Source organism: Haplochromis burtoni, unplaced genomic scaffold (genome assembly GCF_018398535.1).
Source record: "Haplochromis burtoni strain Fernald_Lab_line unplaced genomic scaffold, NCSU_Asbu1 Contig_136, whole genome shotgun sequence".
Classification (NCBI taxonomy): domain Eukaryota; kingdom Metazoa; phylum Chordata; class Actinopteri; order Cichliformes; family Cichlidae; genus Haplochromis; species Haplochromis burtoni.
In genome coordinates, this window is record NW_024582497.1 from 1,432,977 (window position 1) to 1,455,150 (window position 22,174).

The window sequence follows — 22,174 nt, forward strand, 5'->3', positions numbered from 1 at the left end:
ATTAAAAATGTGTATTTTCCATAATATATATTTGTATTTTCTATCTGTGGAGCATTTCACTGCATGGATTTCCAGCCAATGGCGGGCTCCAAATATATTAGGTATACCTTTACAATGTTCATCGTTATAAAGGTATACTAACCCAACAGTTGTATTTTGACAGCAAACACCACACTGTCTTTGGAAAAATTGTACTTGTGCTTATTCCTAGATGACAGTAGTTGCAGTGGGCTTGAATTTACTTAGCGTAAGTAACACTGGATTTTATTGCTGACCCAATTTCATGGCAAAAACATGTCAAAACTACTTTTAGACCAAGTCTTACGGCGCGATCTAGTTCTCAGTAAATGCCACTGTGTTGCCAGACTCCTAATCCATCCATCCATTGGAAGCATAGTGTTTTCCCCCTGAGATGACTGTTAGTTCAGCACATAACGATAAATTGCAAGTCCTTATTTTCTTTGAATGTGAAATCCTAATCACTAAAGTCAATGAAAGCTGCAATATTAACATATATCAGTTCTTCTTCTTCTGCTTATTCAGTTCAAGACTGTGGGGCTGGAGCCTATCGCAGCTGCCACAGGTGCTGATGTGGGGGGTACACCCTGGACAGAACACCAGCCTGTTACAAGGCTAAAACACAGACAGAAAACTCTTGTACTCACATTTACAAGTAATTTCTAATCACCATTCAACAGAAAAACTACATGCATGTCTCTGGTAGGACGCAGGAGCTTCTGGAGAGAACCCACGCAGAGATGGGGCCTTGCTCAGATGATGGACTGTGCCACCATCATGCTCGGGTTATCATCATATAAAAGTAAAATATCGTCCCCCTGAACTGTGCCCAAGGACACGAGCACCATAATAAACTTGTCTAATTCAAATAAAGTGTAAAATAAATTGCTCCTGATCTAGTGATGATAGCGTTAGCTTAGATGGAAAGTATTTCTAGATCTGGGGAAGTTGTTTGAAACACTGTTGCTGTTTTGAATCTTTCACTTACAAAAACTCTACTTTTGAAAGTTTGGTGCTTTTCCCCACTGTGTTGGTACGTAATGCTGTTAAATTGTTATGTAACGTTAGCATGCTTTAAAAACCAGCAATACATTTTAGAAGTTGCGTCGCCTGTTTGGTAAAGCATCTCCCTCGCTGACCCGCTTGTGATCTGTGTTGCTAAATGTAGCTCCTGAACTAAAGTGAGGCCCCTGCTTCAGGGTTTATTTGAACAATTTAGAGCTGTCAATGCACAACATGCACAATGATGGGCTTGTAGCTCAGATGGCAGCTTAACATTAACACTGAGATTTTTTTAAACATTTGATAATGAGGGCATACACTTGGCTCCAGCTTCTCACAGTGCTGGGAAACATCCCAGTCTCAGCAGCTCTTCTTGCTGGCCATCAAGCGGCCAGACTGCGTAGTGCAGCTTTGGAGCGCAGCATCCCAGGTCTCCTCTCTCCCCCCCTCCCTCCCTCTCTCGCTTTCGCTCCCGCCGTCGTCGGCAGCTGTGTGTGTGTGCGTGCGTGCCCCCGCGCGCGCGTAGAATCCGACAGCACGCCGGGACTGCGTTTCCTAAGGAAAGCTCAGCTCTCAGTTTTGTGCCCGTCTTATTGCCGCTCTCATTGTCTTTGTCGGCAGTGATAAAGAGAGCAGGTACCATCTGTCCATTCCGCCAATTTATTGCGAGTTGCCTTTTTTTTATTGTTTGCTCTCCTTCACAGATGTTAGGTCAACACTTTTTGGGTGGTGGTGGTGTTGGTGTTGGGGAGGGGGGGGACTCCTGGTTCTAACGGAATTTGTTGTGGCTTCTTCTTCTTCTTCTTCCTTTTTTCGGTCTCTTCTCTCTTTCAGTTCATTCGGGGGCCTGTTTTTGGAATAAGAAAAAGGCATTGCTGTTTTCTGACTTTGAGTGAAGAAAGAAGGGACTCCTCTGGAATTTCCTAAGGAATTTATTCGGACAGCCCATGGTAAGTGGAGATTTTTGTACACAGAGATATGTACATATACATTTATTTAAAAAAAAAAAAGGCTTCACGTTTGAGAAGACACCCAGCTATCCATTACTAAGTTGGTCTCTTTGAATGAAAAATAACAACACGAAGCGCATCCCTCATTTTTTTATTTTCCTTTTTTATCTACAGTTGCGAGGGCTTTGCATTCTTCCGCCTGGGTATAGAGTAAGTAGTACTTTTTCTTTTCGTATTCTGTCAATTGCAGCCGAGAGCGGCTCGTCATGTTTTCCATGTGTGGAATAAAGTGTCGTTTTTTTCTGTGTCCGCTCCAAGTTCTGTGTCGTGCCGCGATGTGAGTAGGAGCCCGGGCTGTTTTTTTTTTTTAATTTCATTTTTGCACATCTTTGCTTTGGAGGGATGTTGTGGAGAATGTGGCGCAAACGCAACGTGCACCGGGCTGCCGCTCGCTGTTACACTCCAGATGGCGGCGAGATATTTAACAGAATTTATATCGTCAACATTTATAACACGTACTGCGCTCACACGGACACACAAAATAGAAATAGAGAGAGAGACAGGGGGAGAGAGCCATCTTTGCCCCGAACGATGCTCTGCCCGCTCCGGAGGATGCGCGGGCACGCATAAACAAGCTGGAAATGTGTGCGTGTGCGTTAAGGGGGGGTTATTCTGTGCCATAGTTGTGGGACGTGTTGAGAAAGTTTGGTGTAATGTTTGCTTCTGCAAACTGAGACGATTTGCTTAGTCTATCTATGAATGCATGCGTGCGTGCGTGTGTGCGCGCGCGTTGATGCGTGCCCAAGAGCTCCTGACTCAGGTGGTGTAGCCGGTGGGTGGGCTGTGACTCACCCAGTTTACCCATTTTGCTGCTGTTATCTGACAGGCTTTGATGCCAGATTTGACTGGTGACTGACAGTGGCTCATGCGCAGTAGTGTGTCAGCACATACCTGTGTTTTTTGTTTTGTTTTTTTATTTTTTTATTTCCTCCCTCCACTGCCTGATTTGGGCGTTCCATAATTTATGCGATCCCTTTCCTGCGTTAAAGAGTTTTTCTTTTTTTCAGACTACTACTGACAAGTGATTCATATATAGCCAATTACCCGTGATTTGCACTCATACTTTGCAGCCCGAGGGGAAAAAAGAAAAGAAAAGTGGAAAGCCTCTAAAAAGCAAGATAATGAAGTGAAAAGTTTGTGGTTCCTCGGTATTTTGTAGCAAAGAGAAGCATTCGCAAATGAGGGCAAGGACAGCCAGTCAGAGAGATGTGTCTTCGCTGGCTAGTGTAGAGTGACAGGGGGCTAAGTGAGCATGACCATCAAGGAGAGGTAATAGCATTACGGTCTGCCAGTCATGAGGCAGTGCAAGAGATACTGTTGCATTTCAAAAGGAACTAAATGGGTAAGCAGAGGAAACTGTGACACAGGGTCCACTAAAATGTAACGCATAAAAAAGGCGCTAATGTGGCTCAGCAACACAGTTTTTATTCATGCAGATGAGTTTGTCTTAATATTAAGCTGCTTTATTGAAAAAAGACTTTACTCATCCTAGTTTGGAATGTAATTAAGGGTTGCTTATCATTATTCTAATCCCTAATGATCTGTCAGTTTAAATATTTGTGTCTTTCTTTCTTAAACCAGTTCAAATTAGAAGGTAATCATGTATTATCATTAAAAAACATCTCTAGTAGAAGTAATTATATGAAGGTAATAATGTTGCCAAATCTAGAAGGAACATCAGGTGAAGTGCTCACACCCTCTTTAGATGACCAGCAAATTGCAATATGGGAAAAAGTAATGCTGAAAGTCAGTGGTCACGCAGCTCAGGTGTCCCTGTGAGTAAACACACATTTGAGCATAAAGCGGATTTGAATCATTTGCTGCAAAGCTTTCCACAGATTAGTCCTAGGTAAGATTGCCCCCTCCCTCCCTCCTCCCTCGCCATCATCACTTCATAAACTGGAAACATTCCGCAGCTTTTCCTCCATCTTGCCTTTGAGTGATGCTCCCAGACCCACTCGCCAAGCCCACATCAATCACTGCTGGATGGGATTTAAGCTGTGGCCGGAAATCATAAGCAGGAGAAAGACAGGTGGGCTTGCTCACAGTTGCGTCCTCCACGGTGACCCCCCCACCAGATCAGCATCCAGCGTTGCCAGCTACAGAGCTGCACTTCTGCCACTTCTGCAGATCCTTTTCTCTCATTAATTATGCCCTAACATAGTTTGCTCTAGTGTGACCGTGTTGACAACACACCCACTTTTCCTTTTGCCTGCTTGCACGTCCCTGGAGAGAATCAGGAATAAGCTGTAATTATGGTTTATAAACTTCATCCAGGTGACATAATCAGGGCATGGCTGAGACAGCAAGGGGCTGTCATAACAGCTGCTAATACATGTATAGCTGTTTTTCCTTTCATTCCTCAGACTGTCTAACTGTACTGACACGTGTTTGTCACATGGATGCGCCGCAAACAAGCAAAACTACAGCATTCGTGTAGGTATATATGGATTTTTAAAGAAAACGGGCACACACAGTATCGTGAAAGTGCAAACACTGGCTAGTTCTCTGCAAAAAAAAAGAAAAAAAAGTGGGCTCAGTACATCTATGGAAACGTAGTGTCTATATTATCTTCATGCGCTTGCTGTTAGGAGCACCTTGATTGCGGTCCAAGGCTCGGCAAGCTGAACGCCCGGCTCCCAGGGGCCGTTTTATAATGAGGATGCACTGTCAGATAATTAGATACACCTGGCACAGGCGTTTTCAGGAAATTTTGATTCATCCCAAAATAAAATGCCTGCGCCTGCCAACATGAAAGCAAGCACAAAAAAAAAAAAAAATCCCGCTGTCACATTGCCTCTCCTCTCATGGTGGCAATGTTTTATTTATTTATCCGCATCTTAATGCTCTTGGATGAGGCAGGCTTCATTTTGTGCTAGCTGATGCATGGGCTGCCAAAGTTCCACGTCTCTTGCAGAGCGAGCTTCTCACTCATGAGGGTGTCGCTGTCCCTTCATGGACACAGCCTCTCCGAAACTGGATGTTCTGATGCCGTCACATTTAACAACTCCCTTGGCTACTTGGCACAAAATGCATCTCATTGAGATTCGCACACGGCCACATGACAATACAAACCCATTCCCCGCGTGGATGTGCGCGAATATCCGCGTCACACAGTCTCAGATGTGGTTTGTCACATGACTGTTAATAAGAACAGGATGATATTTATCCCCTCCTCCCTCCCCGACAGTGTGTGTATTGACCTTTTGCGCTTCCTTGATGATATTTCAATACGTACGTGAAATATTGGAGATTTAGGAATTTGATAGATGCAACTAATCAGTTATTTTATGCACACTCTGGAAGAATTGAATGATGAGTGGAATTCACTTCAGCAAGCCGGCACACTCGCACACATTTATTCGCAGACCCAATGCACACAAGTACAACCTTAAATGTTTCGTCTCTTCTTAGCTGTTGATTAGAAAACGCTCTGTGAGATGAAACCCTCTCACCTGTGCTGTTTATTTATCAGACACCGGGCTCCAGTCATAAATCAGACACTCATTAAGTTGTTAAACAACAACTTTTGCCTCGTGCAGGAGATGTCAGTGCTATTAAGTCTGATGTATGTGATACAGTAGGAAGGTGAGCCGTTGCAGATTGCTCATGTTATCCAATTAAGAGCGGTTTATTAATCCTTTTCTTTCTTCACGCTGGTCACATTTTAATTTAAAAGCCCAGCGTTGATATTGAAGTTAATGTTAAACAATAAAAAAATAAATTAAAAAAAGGCATTACAAGTGATCAGGATAGACTGATGTTATATAAGTGGCACAGATGATAGCTGGGTAACCACATGTCAAGTCTTATCTGAGAGCAATCAATATTTGCCTTCTCCAGGTTAGAGCCCAGTAAGCCTTGATTAATGACTACAAGTTTGCATCATAACACGCCAACAAAAAACACTGAGTCTGAAGTCTACAAGGGAATGTACAGATCTGTTTTCCTGGCAAAATTACGTATTATTGTGAAGATACTGTAAAGTTTCAAAAGATGTCCTTGGCCTGTGCAAGACCTGTTCTTGGTTATACAACATGTTTTTGTGTGTGTGTGTGTGTGTGTTTGTTTTTGCAGTAGCAGCAGCTATCTGATGCATGGTCATGTATCGTAATGTTTTTCCAACTTTGCACCCTGAACCAGACTGTGTAAGAGGAAAAAGGAAGAAAACTGTTGATTGGACAGTGTTGTTAGATGAAATGTGCCGTTAGCTAGCATTAGCCATCATAACCTGCTTATACTGCACGTAAACAAGTAAGACTGTAGCAAATCGCTTCGAGTAATAAACTGAGGAAAAAAAATATCATGTTATATTATGGAGACTGTAAAGTTAGCATAAGTGCTCCTAGTGTTAGCTGTCGAAGAAATAAGATATATTTTATAACAGTCTGAAGCATGACAGAGTAATGTAGTCTTTCTTTTTAAAACTCTGGGCACACTGACTGCCAAAGTATATGTCAACACATGCATTATTAAAAGACAAACAGTTCAAATCATTGACTCAGTGTTATCTGAAGAAGTAGCTAATGCATGCTAACAGCTAGCATTAGCCACCATAAGCTGCTTACTGTACTGCAACAAAACAAGTAAGATTGTAGCAAATCACTGTTAGTAATAAACTGAGAAAAAGCATATCATGTTAATGATTAACCTAATTAATAACGAGTAAATGAAACAGCATGCTATTTTGCTTTCAAAGGTGAATTTGGTTTTCTCTGTCTGCAAATCATTTTTAGATTAAATTTAGAGCAGTTTAAGTTGAAAGAAAAAAAGGTTTATTTAAGCAATAAAACTAGTTTTCAGGATCTGGAAAGGATGAATTTACTCTTGTTTTCTTTCATTTATTTATTTAGCTGAAATTGCACATTATATTAAAAAGACTGTAAATTTATGATAGGTGCTTTCAGTGTTAGCTGTCCAAGAAATATGATATCTTTTATAACAGTCTGAAGCATGACAGAGTAATGTAATCTTTGGCTACACTGATAGCCAAAGCATACGTCAACACATGCATTACTGACTCAGTGTTATCTGAAGAAGTAGCTAATGTATGCTACCAGCTAGCATTAGCCACCATAAGCTGCTGATTATATGTAGCAGATGTTTGTAGCAGACAAACATCTGATGGAATTATATTCAGGAAAGGCACAATTCATTGATCATTAATCAAACTTATTATGGGTTTTTTAAATTATTTTTTGCTAACTGTAGCATTAATTACTCATATATGACAGCCACCACTTTCTGGTAATACATGATTTAAGATGAAGCTTAAATTCAGCACCTCTATTAAAAGATGATGCAAGCTCTATACCGCCATGTGATCTGTCAATAAAGTTGCCTTTAATTTCTTCCACCATTGGTGATGCAAATCTTTGGCTAGTCCACAGTATTCCGCACAGTACTGAAGGGTGTCATATTTTTGACCTACACAAATGCAATTCTGTAATATGTAAATTTCATGGCATTTCAATGAATTATTCAGTGCTGGTTCATGATGCATTAGCAGTGCTAAGTATTCTTTATACAACCATATGATGGCAGTTATGCTATCTGTGAGATGATGTTACTTGTATTTCTGCTGAGCTTTAATTTGACTTGGCTGTCTTGATCTTGAACCAGCAGAAAACACTGTTCGGTTAGAGCGCTTTTGTTGTAAATTTGCTGTTACCTAATTTCTCTAGCAGTGCTTCTAATCCAAGCTCAATCATGCGTGATTAGAAATTCATCTCAGCCGCCAACGTTGTGGTGGATGTTTTCCTTCCCTGCTCGACTGTCGGCTGTATTGTTGTTGTAGAAGGAAAATCTGGTCTGCATTGTGCTGTTAAAATTGAAAAAACAAACAGACAAAAATATTAAATAGAAAAGCATTGCCTTCTTGCTCCCCTGACATGGCAGGAAGTGACAAAACTGATGGATACCGACCAAAGACAAAGGCAAGAGGAAAATGTTATAGATGTGCTGCCTTGAGTCACAATCCCTGTTGAAGTAGGGTGAATGCGAGGATTCCTGAATGTCATGCAAAGAAATGCAAAAGCAATTGGAACTGCAGGCTTGTTTTTGTTTAATTGTCGGAAAAAAATCAATATATTATAGTAATGAAATATGAATGATTGGAATAATTCTACAAAGCTACTATTTTCTGCAAAGCTGCTGCACTGGAGTTGGCTGAATGGGCATTCATGATATCATCGCCTTTACCGCTAGTTATTTCGGCACGATAGCGTCTAGCTGCGATAACGACTTGGTGTGATTTCAGAAGCGTAAACGCCAGTGTAATCTTACAGCCTGACCTTTATGTAAGCCACGTGTACAGCGCCAAGGTGTTATTTTACCTCCATACATGCGATTGCTTTGGCATACCTCAGCCATCTGGCATCTTGTGAGAGTTTAGAGGGCACTGGTATGTTGAATATTGGCCTTATAGTCTACTGGGATATGAAGGCAAAGAAGAAAACAGAAAGGAATAATGCAGGCAAGCTGGAGCCAGGGTACTCTGCACAGTTCGATGCTGCTGCCTCTACCCGACATGAACAAGAGAAATCAATTAGACCTACTCGGTTGCTATCCAAGGGACTTCCACCATGGGAAAGGGTAGAGCGAATCAAAGCATTTGGAAAAAACAAAAAGAAAGTAGCAGAAGTGGAAAGTGAACTCGAGTGGCAGCTTGTGGGCTTCTTTGTCAGATCATCCGCCTCTGACCTAAAGATAAGATTCATTTTCTCTGTGTACATCCCAGACTTGATTATGATTCCAGACACTTTCCAATCTCTCTTTCTCTTTTTTTCCAACACCGATGCCAACTTTTTTTTTCTCTTACTGTCCTTTCAGGTCAGTAATGAGAAAAAAAGAAAGGCTGACAAAAATGCACCTTATAAAGGATACTTTGATGAAGCCTTAGCTGCAAATAGAAGAAATCTCAGTTGTCCCAGCAGCCTCAGATTCACACTATTAGATTTTTATATTCATACCTTGAACCCATTCCGGTAGTCACTTGGAGGTCACTGTGAACAATATTTCTTCTGCACACCGTGATGGGCTCCACATTATTGTTTTGCTGAAGAGAGGAAACAAGTTAAACTTTTTAAGGGTTTAGTTTTAGAAAAGTCTTTATTTGGTTTTTATAGGGGGGGGAAACTGTCTCAGGTGCCTTAAGATAAAAAAAAAAATCTTCATATTGGATATGAAATAGTCCAACCACTGTGGTAGGATCAGTGAGGCTTGTATCCACAGCATATAATTTATTAATAGTATTTTACAGCCAGCTAAAGAACAGCCCGAGTGTAATGTAAGAATATGCAGAGCCACGGCAAATATAGAGATCCCGTAAAGTCCACTTCCCAAATTTGACTAAATAGATATTTCAACTCTATACGTGAATTTCCCAAAAAATCCTAGAGAAAATTCTTGAATAGCTGCCGGAGATGAGGCAATCACATGAGGCAGCTCGTGCTTTATGCATATTTTATTGAATGAAGCTGAGCTCTGTTCTGTAAATACAGAGGTTGAGAGTGCACAGCATGGATTTCATAGACCCCAGCGGCCATATTGTCTTTGATCAGACTGAAAAAGGACATGTTTTGATCAAGCTCTACCTTGGACATTTAAATCAAACCCCTGACAGAGTCAGCAGCTCCGTGGCTGCAGAGTGTAATCTCCACACGTAGGAGAATGTAGACATCCCTGGAAGTGTGTTCGAGCCTATTATATTGTACCTTTTGAAATCTTTTTCTCCCCCTTTCCCCTTGATGAATATCTGCCACTTGGTGATAGTGGAGAGGAAATTCAATTTGACAAAGAAGACCTGTCTCATGGAGTCTTTTAAGCGATTATGATCGCGCAAAGTCAGCAATGTAACAGACCTGGAAGGATTAATGAACAAGATTTTTTTGCCCCCTGTGTAGCGATTTGAAGTTGAGGGAAAAACGATGACCACGTCCTCAATAAATGAGTGACATTTCAGCTTTGAAAGTTGTACTCCGTCTGTAATCCTGTGTGTACAGTTAGCTCAGTCCCCCCTGACAGAGCACACATGTAAACACAGCACCCCAACCTCCCACTCAGTCCTGCTGTAGGTTTGGCTGTGGGTGCTCGGCAGATCCCTCGGCATCATGAGAGAATAACAATGAGGGTTTTGGGAGGGATCAGTTCCCCAGCAAAGAGCCATACTGGGTAGGGTTTATGTAAGACCCTGGCTTCCTGAGCTCTCTGCCAGTTTAAGACGACAAACAAATGGTACCGAGGATACCGACGTTGCCAGAGGGGTGGGTGGGAGGGATTGCATCTCCTCATGCTCTCCCCACTGCTTCATCCCCCCCTTCACACAAACACCCTCCCTCTGTTCATACCCGCGCCTGGTTATGTGTTGTGGCTTGTGATACTGGGTCTCATGTGTATCCGTGCAAGTCGAGTGTGCTTTCACGCCATTTGTTGGCTTTGCAACACTGTAGCCCACTTTGAAGCCACTGCCTTTCCTCGTCATCCTCTTCACTCTTTGTTTTCCTCTTCATATGTTCCAGTGAAAGAAGGCTGGGATCTGTCGAAACCTATCCTTTCTTCTGTCCAGTTTGTCAGCTGTTTTTTTCCCCCCAAAAATATCTTTATTTATTTATTTATTAACAGGTTTTTTAGGGTAAGCTGCCGCAAAGGTTCCCTCAGCCTCGACACCAGAGTGGTTCTAAAAACGTCCGAAAAAGACGGACGCTAAAGCGTTGTCCTTTTTGGATAATCTAATTTCGCTTTTTTTCCCATCAGTGTTTTCTGTTTCCACTCGATGCAGCGTTTCTAACGATGTGATTCCCATCATAGCCTGACTGCAGCTTGCCGAGGAATTAAATTATCTTTCATTAATTATTAAAGCATTATAAATAGAGCTAGATGTGCTTAACCCAGTTTAAGTATCTTTATAAATAGCTATTTCTGTAGTTATTCCTACAGAAATCAAGCCTGGGATAAAAGAAAAAGTGAAAACAAACACCACATTCACAATCTGTGCTGAGAGACAAACTTACCTAATCGTGATTAAAGGTGGTGAGGCTTCTTGATTTTTAACCTGGATGCCCAAAGGTGCCAATCCAACTCAGGCAAAGACTCATTGTAGCAACACTGCATCCAGCTACAGATAAGACAAAAGCCTACCACCCCTTGACGTCAGGTGTATTTTTAGTAAAAGCATCTAGCACGCTGCATGTGTGCCGTCTAGATTTCACAACAGAAGGCATCACAACAGAAGTCCGCTATTTCAGTCGGATGCATCTGGACTGAAAAATGCGGATGATGCGTTAAGCAAATATCTTTTCCTGGTTAAAAGTTACAGTACTGAACATCAGCTTTAAAGACAAACTGGAGGATTAAGTCAAGTCAAGTCAATACATGCGGATGAAAGTTGATTTGGGAAATATCCCAAAGACACAAAGCGATGCCAGAACTGACACGAAGAAAAGGGCAGCTTCTCAATCATTTCGGTCCCTGGATGCTACGAGGAAGACATATTGCACGCAGTGTCTTCTGACATGCAGCAGTCCAGAACAAGGCCTCCCTTTTATTCCTGCGTAGCACAGAAATACACCATAGATAACATTAGGATCCATTGAGTTGGGAGTAAGGGAAAATCGATGCAAGGTGAAAATTAAATTTGGCCCAAAGAGCCTTTAGGCAGAGTGCAATTTGAAAACACATCTTTTATTTTCCCCCGGGTGTCTGATTGAGGCTGGCAGGAGATGGACAGTGGATTTAACGGTCATAGAAAGGAAAAAAAAGCAGCGGCATGTTGCGAGCAAAAAAGGGAAACACCCTCCTCTCACTTCTAATGTGCCTCCCCTTTGATTGTCTAATTCGGTTAGGGCCGTGCGTCCCTTATCGGATCATATCAAAGGTCAGAGGCGTCCTGTAGACAAATCAATCTCCCCGTCTGAGGAGGTGCAGAGGAAGCATGGATTGAGAGAGAGAGCTGATCCATCTAGTGGGTAGAAGGAAGGTGGGTGAGGAGAAAGAGAAGTGGGGGCAAAGAAAAATTATGGCATCTGCTGCTCGGAGAGAAGTGGGCGGGGAAGGTGAGATTGAACTGTTGACTTGGGGAATGCAATATGCTCCGAGAGAGGGGAAGAAAAAAAAAGGAGAGAGTTGACATTATTGCTCACGAGATAAGTGCAATTATTTGAGAAGCTCTGGCACATTATAAGCTACCGGACTAGCACACAGATGAGCCGTTGGTGCGTTCCGAGTTGGTCGGACTGTTCCAAAAACAACATGAGTAGTTTAAAAAAAGAAAGAAAAACAGCTTTGTGGTGGCCACCACTGCCTAGCGGTGTTATTGCTGTGTTCTAATAGGTGTAATAGGGCTGTTCGATATAACGATATATATCGGATGACGATATAAAAACGTCTATCGTTTCATTTTACGCTATCGTTTGTTTCGTGGTGTCGCAAAATAAACTGTTTACGGCAATATTTCTTCACCGTTCTGATGGTCACTGTAGTGGCTATATTAATTTCTTAAAGTTCTCTCTTTCTCTTATATTTTATATAACCACACTACGGACGGACAAGCGCATGTTTTTATGTGTTGTGGTTAGCAACAACGACGGTAACAGCATCGCGTGTTCCACATAAACCTTTCACAATAAAGCTCAAGATCCTGTTGAGACTTTTCAAAATAAACTGAAAGAGCAGATTATTTACGGATGAGAATTAAAAAAGAACCATCAGGTGCTAAAAAATAGACCTTAGACTCAAACTCCAGCTACATGACGCGCAGCTGGAAACACTTCCCACAAGTCGAGCTGCCCGAGATTCACATAATTTACAGAAAATGTTACATTTTTATGATTTATATCGTTAGAATTCTTATATCAGGATATGAGATTTTGGTCATGTCGCACAGCCCTAAGGTGTAAAGATAATCCAGTGGTTGCACTTTGCTTAACGCTTGGCTTCCCTCATATAATTTGGCTTCCCTCGTACAGTTGGAGTTTGTTTACGGCGCTTCAGTTTCGTGCATTAAGCTGTTTTGATAGCATCTTGTGTGCAAGGTCACAACTAATGCTGATCAAATGTGCAGTGCTGTCATTATTTTTTGCAATGAACGCGTCTTTATTGAGCTCTGTATACAATTTTAAATCTATTACACTTTTGGCTATATTTTGTGAAGAAAAAGGTTGTTTTCGCCGCTCTTGTTAAACCGCTGTTTATCATTCTTTTCATTCCTGAACGACCCTGAATATTTTTAACCAGTACACCAGACCTCTCAGAATGCCCATTAACAAATAGTCATAATTAAACCAACGATGCATAAAACAGTCCGGTGGTGAGCAGCAGTCTTGGGCAAAGTTTATAGGTTATAAATCATCCACGGTTTAATGCCAACTGCATGTTTAACTTGGTCCCGTTGAGTGCCTAATTAGTTCAATTACTTTCAACCCTGCATGGAGTAGCGCATGCAGAATGCACCCAGGTTGCCCTCTGGTCTTTTTACATTAAATGGCAAGCGTGTATTTCCTCCTGTAAGATTAAAACTCGCTGTGTAATAACTCACCGGAGCCTCCCCTCCAGACACTGTTGCAGTGGTTTCAGCGTGAGATAATGTTTGCTCAAGCAACTCTCAATGAGATTCAGCACTCTGGTGACACCATTACTCTAAGCTCATTGCCTAGTCAGGTTGGGTGGGTCTACCCTGCCTCCGAAAGTCAAAGCACAAAGGCGCCAGAAGAGAGAGCACCTCTCGAGACAGATTACATGTCTGCGGACAAGCGAATAGGCTTGCACTTCACCTCTGCCTCAGATGAGCCGGTTATTATCTTTCCGTGGTTTTTTTTTTTGTGTGCTCTCGCCGGTCATGTAATGCATCCAGGACAAGATGCTCGCCTGGCAGCCTGAGCAGGTGGACGACAAGGCAGCTTACACATTTTCGCTAATAGCAGGCAGTCAGGGAAACGTATCTGAAATGAAGATGATGGCACAAGCCTGCAGAGGAAGTCAAAGCAGCCTAGGCCTGAGCCAAAGTGTTTTAAATGGATTACACCAGTGTGTCATTGCGATTACACGCTCCTTGCAGGGACCGCGACAAGATGAATTGTATTTTATGGCTTTACAGCAGATCTTTTTTCTTTCTTTTCTCCTCCAACTTGAATGCGTGTTTTCCACTACTACGTAGTGTGGTCTGAATGTGGGATTGTTTTTGCCTTTGAACTACCTGACAAACAGTTCATCATCTTTTTTTTCCTTGTGGAGACTTTTTCAGTGTATCTTAGTGCTGAACCACTGAGTGGGAATACATAGATACACACACACATACTCGAGTGAGGCTGAAGCACTAGAACTTGCCCTCATTTTGCATTTGATGCAAAACATACTGTGACCCTCAGAGAGCCTCCAAAAACACTGCGTGCTACATACTAATGCACATGGCAGTTTTTTTCTCTCTGCCTTTACTGTGGGCCCAATCATTTTTTACTCCCTGCTTAACCTGTCCCTGTCAGACATCGAGAAATTAAAACATCACCCATCAAGCGTCATGTTGTTTACACGCCCGTGCATTTACAAGAACAATTCGACTCAAATACACTACCCACCACGTATCGAACAAATCAATGTTAAAATGTAACAGCAGTGCTCCCTCCAATGCTAACTTCATTACTGCAGAAAATCATCAGATATGGCTAAGTGTGCGAGCAAGCAGAGAGGATTATGAAACCTCCGGAGTCAGGGAGAGCGGGTGTGTATGCGAGTGTGTGTTTGTGAGAGAGAGGTTAGGCCTCAAGGGAGTCCATTAAGTAGAGAAAGGGCAGAGGGTTAAACACCAGAGAACACCACATGACCCACAGGAACATATGTTCAAATACACACTCGCACACAAACAATTTACTTTTGGATGTATGATACTTATCAGTACTACAGTATGAGGCTACCCACCTAAACCAGAAACTTGGAATTGCTTTGAATACCTCGTCTCAACTCTCTCTTGCTCTGTGATGCACACACGGAACAGTAGACCTGTTTAGCTACACTGTTTTCAGTTGGTGTGATGTGGGGGTGTAATACATCTGGCAGTTTTGCTAGTGGACATAACCGACTGTATGAGCCTGTGTAAAAACTGAGACCATAGTTATTGCACAGACACTCATAGCATAGTTGCTATAAAGTCCTTACATGGAATTAGATATTGTATTTACCTTTATTTACCTTTTTTTGTGATTGTGTTTGTTTTTAAAATGATATGAAGCTTTATACTGTAGTAACAATGTAGCATTTTGCAACCCTGTTTAACCTCCTAAGTCCCGAATTCTTCCACGGCATGCGTTTTTAATTTCTCTTTGATATTTGGGCATATTGGGGCCCGATGAATGTAAAAACAAAGAATTACCAGATGGGTTTTTTTTTTTTTACCTTATTTTTGTTTTTAAGAAAAATGAGAGCCACAAATGAGGATATTCATTTAAAATTTTGATAGAACAGTAGCAGCATAATGTCCTCGTAAGTGGATATCAGGCCCTTGTAGAGCAAAATTGAGTATTTTTGGTCTAAATAACCCAAAATGTGACGTCCACATATTCAGACAAGCAGTGGACATTTTAATCTCAGTGAAGCTTAGCAGTTTATGGGGCAATCGTGGCTGGGAGTTCGCCTTGCAATCGGAAGGTTGCCGGTTCGAGCCCCGGTTTGGACAGTCTCGGTCGTTCTTCACCCGTTGCCTACTGGTGGTGGTCAGAGGGCCTGGTGGCGCCAGTGTCCGGCAGCCTCGCCTCTGTCAGTGCTCCCCAGGGTGGCTGTGGCTACAATGTAGCTTGGCATCGTGAATGGGTGGATGACTGAATGTGTAAAGCGCTTTGGGGTCCTTAGGGACTAGTAAAGCGCTATACAAATACAGGCCATTTATCATTTCTTGTTCAAAGATAAGCTAGCTGCCCAGTAGCATACTAGTATTGTAAAAATCAAATACAAATCAAGACAGTTATTAATAATAAGCATTATTATTATTATTGGCTATTTTACTTACCTGATAAACAGTGCTGTTGATTCCATATGGTAAAGATTATGCTATTGGTAGCAAGCAGTTGTCTTAGCTTAGAATGAAGACCGGCACTAGAAGGAAACAGCTAGCCTAGCTCTTGCGTGCTATAGCCTAACAAATTACATTTTGTTTCATCAGGTCATTTTGGTTTGATACAGCGATTTCAGACAAGCAGGAGAAATTTTAATCTCAGTTAAGCTTTGGGTTTATTGTTCAAAGATAAGCCCAGTAGCATAGTAGTATTGTAAGACTCAAATAAAAATCAAGACAGTTTTTAAATCTTTCAGTTGAATAAAAACGTAAATCTAAATGTTACAAAGAAGTTGAATGTTAAGTTTAGATATCTATTAACTAATAAATTCCTTATATTTCTTGTTTTTCTGCTATTTTGGCTAAGTTTGCATCACAGTAACCTACTTGGGACATGAATTCTCATGAAAACATGTAAGCTATTATTTGAAATACATGGAATGCCGTGTGAAATTTATAGTTTGTATATTTAAAACATGGTAACAAATCTTCTTTTACTGCAAAATGTGAGTTTATGCTGTTTAAGAAGCTAGGTCAACCAATGAAGACACAATTAAACAGGCCATTGTGGAGACAATGTTAAAATCTGGCTAATGATATAACAGGTTGTTATCACAAACTCTGTTAAGTGTTTCACTTGGTCAGTTTTTAAACTGTTTGTCACAGAGCTTGACCTTGTCTGCCCTTAGAATTAAAAAAGTCTTTAATGTCTTTTTTCATGTGCCTGTAGGACTAACCTGGGTTAAACTTGTTCTTCGAGCTAATCATAACACCAGTGCCTGGGAATTTTGGGAGTCTTAACAATGACCACTGTGTGAGCCTATTGAAAACCATACAAATTAGACTCTGTACTGTTGGCCAGTGGGACAATGTATTCTGCTAGCTTTATCACATCTTGCCCTGTCCTGCTATTAATCTTGTAGACTGTATGGGATGAATTAATGCTCTGAGGGATTTGTGAGGCCATGGATATGGATTATACTGTCTAACAGCATATTTGAATTGGTCTCTAAATGTAATTCCACTGGACTAAGATAAAATTCAGCCGATAAGAGCTAGCTGTAACAAACCGCACTGCTGTTGGCCCTGTCACTCTGTTGCGAATGGCAAAATGAAGCCTTGCTCTCATAATCTATCTACAAGAGCTCTGAAACTTATTAAGTAAAGTAGTGCAGTTGGTGGCAACTGGCTTGGAAGTCGTTTTGTTTTGCTTACTATTCCTGCCTCTTGCCTTTTATTTACTTTTTGCACCTCCACACACAACTATTTACTTCGGTACATACAGTGCTGTGCACCAGTCTCATAGTTCTCCAGGCTTCTCGAAGGACATTCAGAGCTCTTCTTTGAATGTTGACTGCATTTTGTTCTATTCTCTGTCAATGTGATCCCACTCTGCTCCAGTAATGTCGAGCTTCGGGCTCTGGGGAGGCCAATCCATGACCGATGGCGCTCCATCGTGTGTTTTTCTATCCAGGTTTACTTTTACTGCATTGGCAGTTTGGGATCATTGCCATTCTGAAAAATGAAGCTGCTGACAATCAGAGATTTTCCATATGCTATTGCATGATGGATCCAAATCTTATGGTACTTTTCTGCATCAATAATTCCATCAATCTCAACAAGATCCCCAACACCACAGGCTGATATGTATCTGAAAGCCACCTCAGAGACTTTTTTACAGAAGGCTGCATACACTGTTGTACCTCCCTCCTTACCTGAAATTTGGACTCATCACTTCATAAAGCCTCTGATTGTCAGTCCAGGTGTCGTGTGTAATTTTCATTACCTCAGCCTTTTCTCCCCGTTTCTCTTCCTTAAGAATGGCTTATGACAGCCATTCTTGACAGCCACCCTTCCACTGAGACCATTTCTGATGACACTTCGGTGACTAGTACTTGGTTGACACAATGCACAGCATGCTGAGAAATTCAACCTAGTGGTGGAAAAACACTATTTTATATCAAAATTTCAGTTATAAACAAAAACTGCCAGTAAGTTGTTCATTATATTTAGTGACAGTGGTTAGATGCATTTTTTTGTGCTTGAATGAGTCATAGGATAGTGTTAAGTGGCTTAACAAACAAAGAAAAAAATTGCCTGAAAATGGTCTGGTATAAGGACTTAAAATGATTGAAGAAATGGACAATCTTTAAAGACAAACTTTGAAAGCTGAAAAACTATTGCACTGCTTGATTTTTTTTTTCACGGTTTAGCTGGACACAGTAAAACCGATTATATTTTAATAGGAGAGAATGATGATCCAAATAAAAAGGGTCAAACGTCAGACTCTACTCTGGTATCATAGCACTTCACAAAACTGGCAACAATTAAATTTACTGAATTGGTGATAGACATCTTCGTGGTTCCCTGCTATTGAATTCCTTTAAAGTCTTTTCTGCCTAATATTATATAATATTATATGTCTGGACAGGTATCGATGAAATCTCGTTAATTTACTGAACATAAATACTATGTTCAGTAAATAAACTATTTTACCCATAAACTGTCGACGAACACTTTTGGCTGTTTGTTCTGTCTGACTGAAGCAATAGGAAGCCATGAAGAATATAAGCTCCAAAGGAACTTTTCCCTCCACCGATCACACAGACTTCCCACAGGGATGTCTAGACTTTAGCTACTTTCCTTCCTCCCCCTCACTTTTTCTATTGAATTACATCAGATTATTGTATCATGACATAATTTCTCACGATGCTCCCTTCACTATAAAATCATCACTGCGGTCTATTTAATGCTGACCTACTGTGAATTATTTCTTTTTTACTTGCTGTAATTGAAAATAACGCTCTTAAATGACGCTTTAAGGCTTGCACATTTTCTCCCACACACAATGCAAACATTTCCTCCTGCTTTTTTTTGTATCCGTCACATCGGGAGACATCAATGTGTCATGTGCATTCCAGGCATCAGCACACAGCAGAGGCAATTTTAAAACAGTAACACACTGGAAAATCTACACTCTCGGCGGTGCCTTGCAAACGACACAAGTGTGCAAAAATATGGTTTCATTCTTTGTTTTTTCTTGGAGAGGTTATTCCTGTTTACTTCTTTAACCCGCTGAGGCACACTGAGGACAAATGTTTGTAGCTTCTTGTGGTTTTTGGCAGGCCAGCGTGCGCTAACAGCAATTACGAGTTTCAAGCCAGGGAAGATGAGAAAATAAATTAGCATGCAGCTCCAGGCTGTGCCACAATCATGGTGCATCTCAGCTGAGAAACACTAGCGTTCACATTTACACTTGCATATTAATTAAGTGCAGTAATGATTCACCAGAAACACTTTCCCTACCCTCGTGCTCCACCTCTGCTCTGTCTTAAGCAAGGTGTTTTCTCAAACACTTGACAAACGGGCAGTGTCGTGAAAGGGAGGAAGGAAGGCAGGGAAGAAAGATCCAACATTGAGCCGGCTACCTGCCCCACTGAGCCAATGAATTTTTCATAAACTGTCCCCAGAGGTTCATAAACACCGAAAGTGAGAGCAAGAAAAACTGCGTTAGCAGGAGACAGGAGGAGTGGGCGGGGGGTCCCATTTTGAGGTCTTGAGATGTTTTTTTGCGTCGAGCGTGGAGAGAGTTATGCTGTAGCTGAACTTACAGGGAGGTGGCAGCACTCGCAGCTAACAACAAGACTTCGCCACTCAGTGTTTTTCTGTGCTCAGAGCTGACCCTGCCATCCATTTGGCCCCACTTTATGATTACCATAAATGCCTGGATTGCCTGCATAAAAATGTGGAGTGGAGACGAGGGCCTCTGCTTCCATTAGTGGCCTCTTTTTACTGGAAGGGCCAAGTGTGTCCCTTGGGTAAGGCCAAAACTCTCACTGTCCTCTACAGTCTGTCAAATAGACTCAATCAAGGACTGGGCTAAGTGGATAGCTACGCTGATGGTGATGTTCATAAAGTGATTATTCACAGAGAATACATTGAGTGTGTGTTTAAGAGATAACAGGGGGCAGGAGTGTTTCCACAAAAAGGAGATCATCCTTAAAAAAAAATAATACAGCTCAATCAGCGACAGTCGTTTTTGTTTTGCTAAATTTTCCATCCAATCATAATTTAGAGCTGCAGGATGCTGTTATTAAAAGGATGTCTTAATTAGATGCACTTATACAAACAAACAAACAAGCAAGCAAGCAAACCCACTTGAATGCATTACTGTGTGCTATACTGTTGCAGACACTGTTGGTCTTTGGCTTTTACCATACGCCCTGAGATGATTAGAGTAATACGTTAAGTTGACATGACTTTGGTTGTATTTGCCTTAATAATATATTTAAATCAATAATATAATAAAAACAGAAAAAAATTGAAGTATTTTTGTTAATTATAGGAACTGAGGAGTGCAGTTAGATAAAATGAACGTGATCACTGTCCATCCTCATAGACGTTTCGGGTCATTTAATTATTCGTGAGTATAGCTCTATTTCACTTGCAGATTATTAAAGTTTCCAGGTGCTACATCGCTGTATAAAGTGTTACTAAGGCAGCACATATAATGACATTGCCTTGTCTTGTTCAGGGATTTAAATTTCAAATTGATCTTTTCCCGCTTATTTAGCAGCAGCAACTTTTCTAAACGGCTCTCGGTAAGGAAGGACTAAACAGGAATCCCAGCAATAATTCAAAGGTTGCACTGCATACAAATTCGCAACCAACTAAAAATACATGCAAAGAAGCTGCACAGCAACTGTTGTGATTAGCATCGACTGTGCAGAGAAGCGCATTCGCTTTTTCCTAAAGTAGAGAGATTAAAATGTGAAAGCAACTCTCCGAGGAAGCCATAGGAGAGCGGGACAATAATATATGCAGAGGGAGGGAAAAAAATCTATTATGAGCATGATGACGAGAGATCAATGTTGTCTCTTATTCCCAGTGACAGACTGAAGCTAATATACTAATTAGCATTAATGCCACCGTGGTATAAATTGAGCAGGCTTTATTTTTAATAGTCCTGATACTGTCTGTATTAGGCAAAGAGTGAAAGTCTATAAGTGTAATCTGCCCTTAGGCATCTGTGGACAACAGCGGAGTGAAACTGGAATACCTACTGCTACAGTGTCTGGAGTCAATAGCCTTTTTAACCCAAATAGCCTAAGCTAATATTTACCGCATAGTGAATCAATAAAAAAAAAAGGAAATTCCAACAAACCCTGAGCCATTTTTTAATTTTAAGGACAGATGAGCCTCTTCACATAGCTTGGTCTCAATGGAGCTATTGCTGTAGACAAGGGCAAGGGGTAGTTGGATCCACGTTGCTTTATCAAGAAAAAAAGGCCAAACATATTTAACTATGCCAATTATGATAGAGGCCGACCAATTTGGTATTTTTAAGATTTGTTTAAGATTTAAGTTCAAAAGCTCGATAATCTGACATATCAGTTGATATTTTTTCTTTCAAAAATATACACTTATTTCACTGATATTTATCATGTAGTTGTTGTTAATTTACGTGTTTAAGCTTGGCCTCACTCTGCTCAGTTAGCTGTTTCTTGTGTTTGTGAAGTTGTTGCCAACGTGGAGGTTGCAGTGTGCCCTCTAGTGGGCAAATTGTGCAACGTCAACACTCATAAAATAGATGAAGGGTGTTTCTCCTATCCCGTCTTTGTTTTTTTAAAACAACAAAACAAGATTTCTTTACCAATATAAAGTACAGAAACCCGTAGATCAGCGAATAGCAAATAATTAATATCGGCCAACAATATAAACAGCTGAGAAACTGGTTGGGCTCTAAATTCTGATATGCTAGCACTCAAGGTCTAAATCGTTAAACAGACAAGTTAGCTTACGGGTTTTTAGATGTGATTCTTTTGTTGGTAGTTGATATTTTGCAAGGTTTACGCCTTTCAGTGTTTAGACCCTGCATTTAAGCAAAACATATCTAATCTTTCGCAGTGTCAAAAAGTTTGCAACCTAATTTTGAGTCCAGAGTCGCAAAAATATTTTTCACAATATTTTTTTTCCTAATAAAATAAAGGCTGTGACTGCAGCTGTTTAAATCCAGCTCGGTTCACATTTGTTTTCTACATCTCTTTACAACATAGTCTGACAATAACCATAGGTTCTTTTGTGTGAGCAGAAAAACAAAGCAGTT

General features: G+C 41.0%; 1 long non-coding RNA gene across 1 annotated transcript in view; it reads left to right on the top strand.

The window, feature by feature from the left end:
• Window positions 1-1,499: 1,499 nt before the first annotated feature.
• LOC102311087 overlaps window positions 1,500-22,174 on the top strand; it is a 185,086-nt gene continuing 164,411 nt past the window's right edge. Inside the window, exons 1-3 of the long non-coding RNA XR_316315.2 lie at window positions 1,500-1,656; window positions 1,855-1,970; window positions 2,145-2,180. This is a non-coding gene — a long non-coding RNA (uncharacterized LOC102311087). The remainder of the gene's footprint in view (window positions 1,657-1,854; window positions 1,971-2,144; window positions 2,181-22,174) is intronic.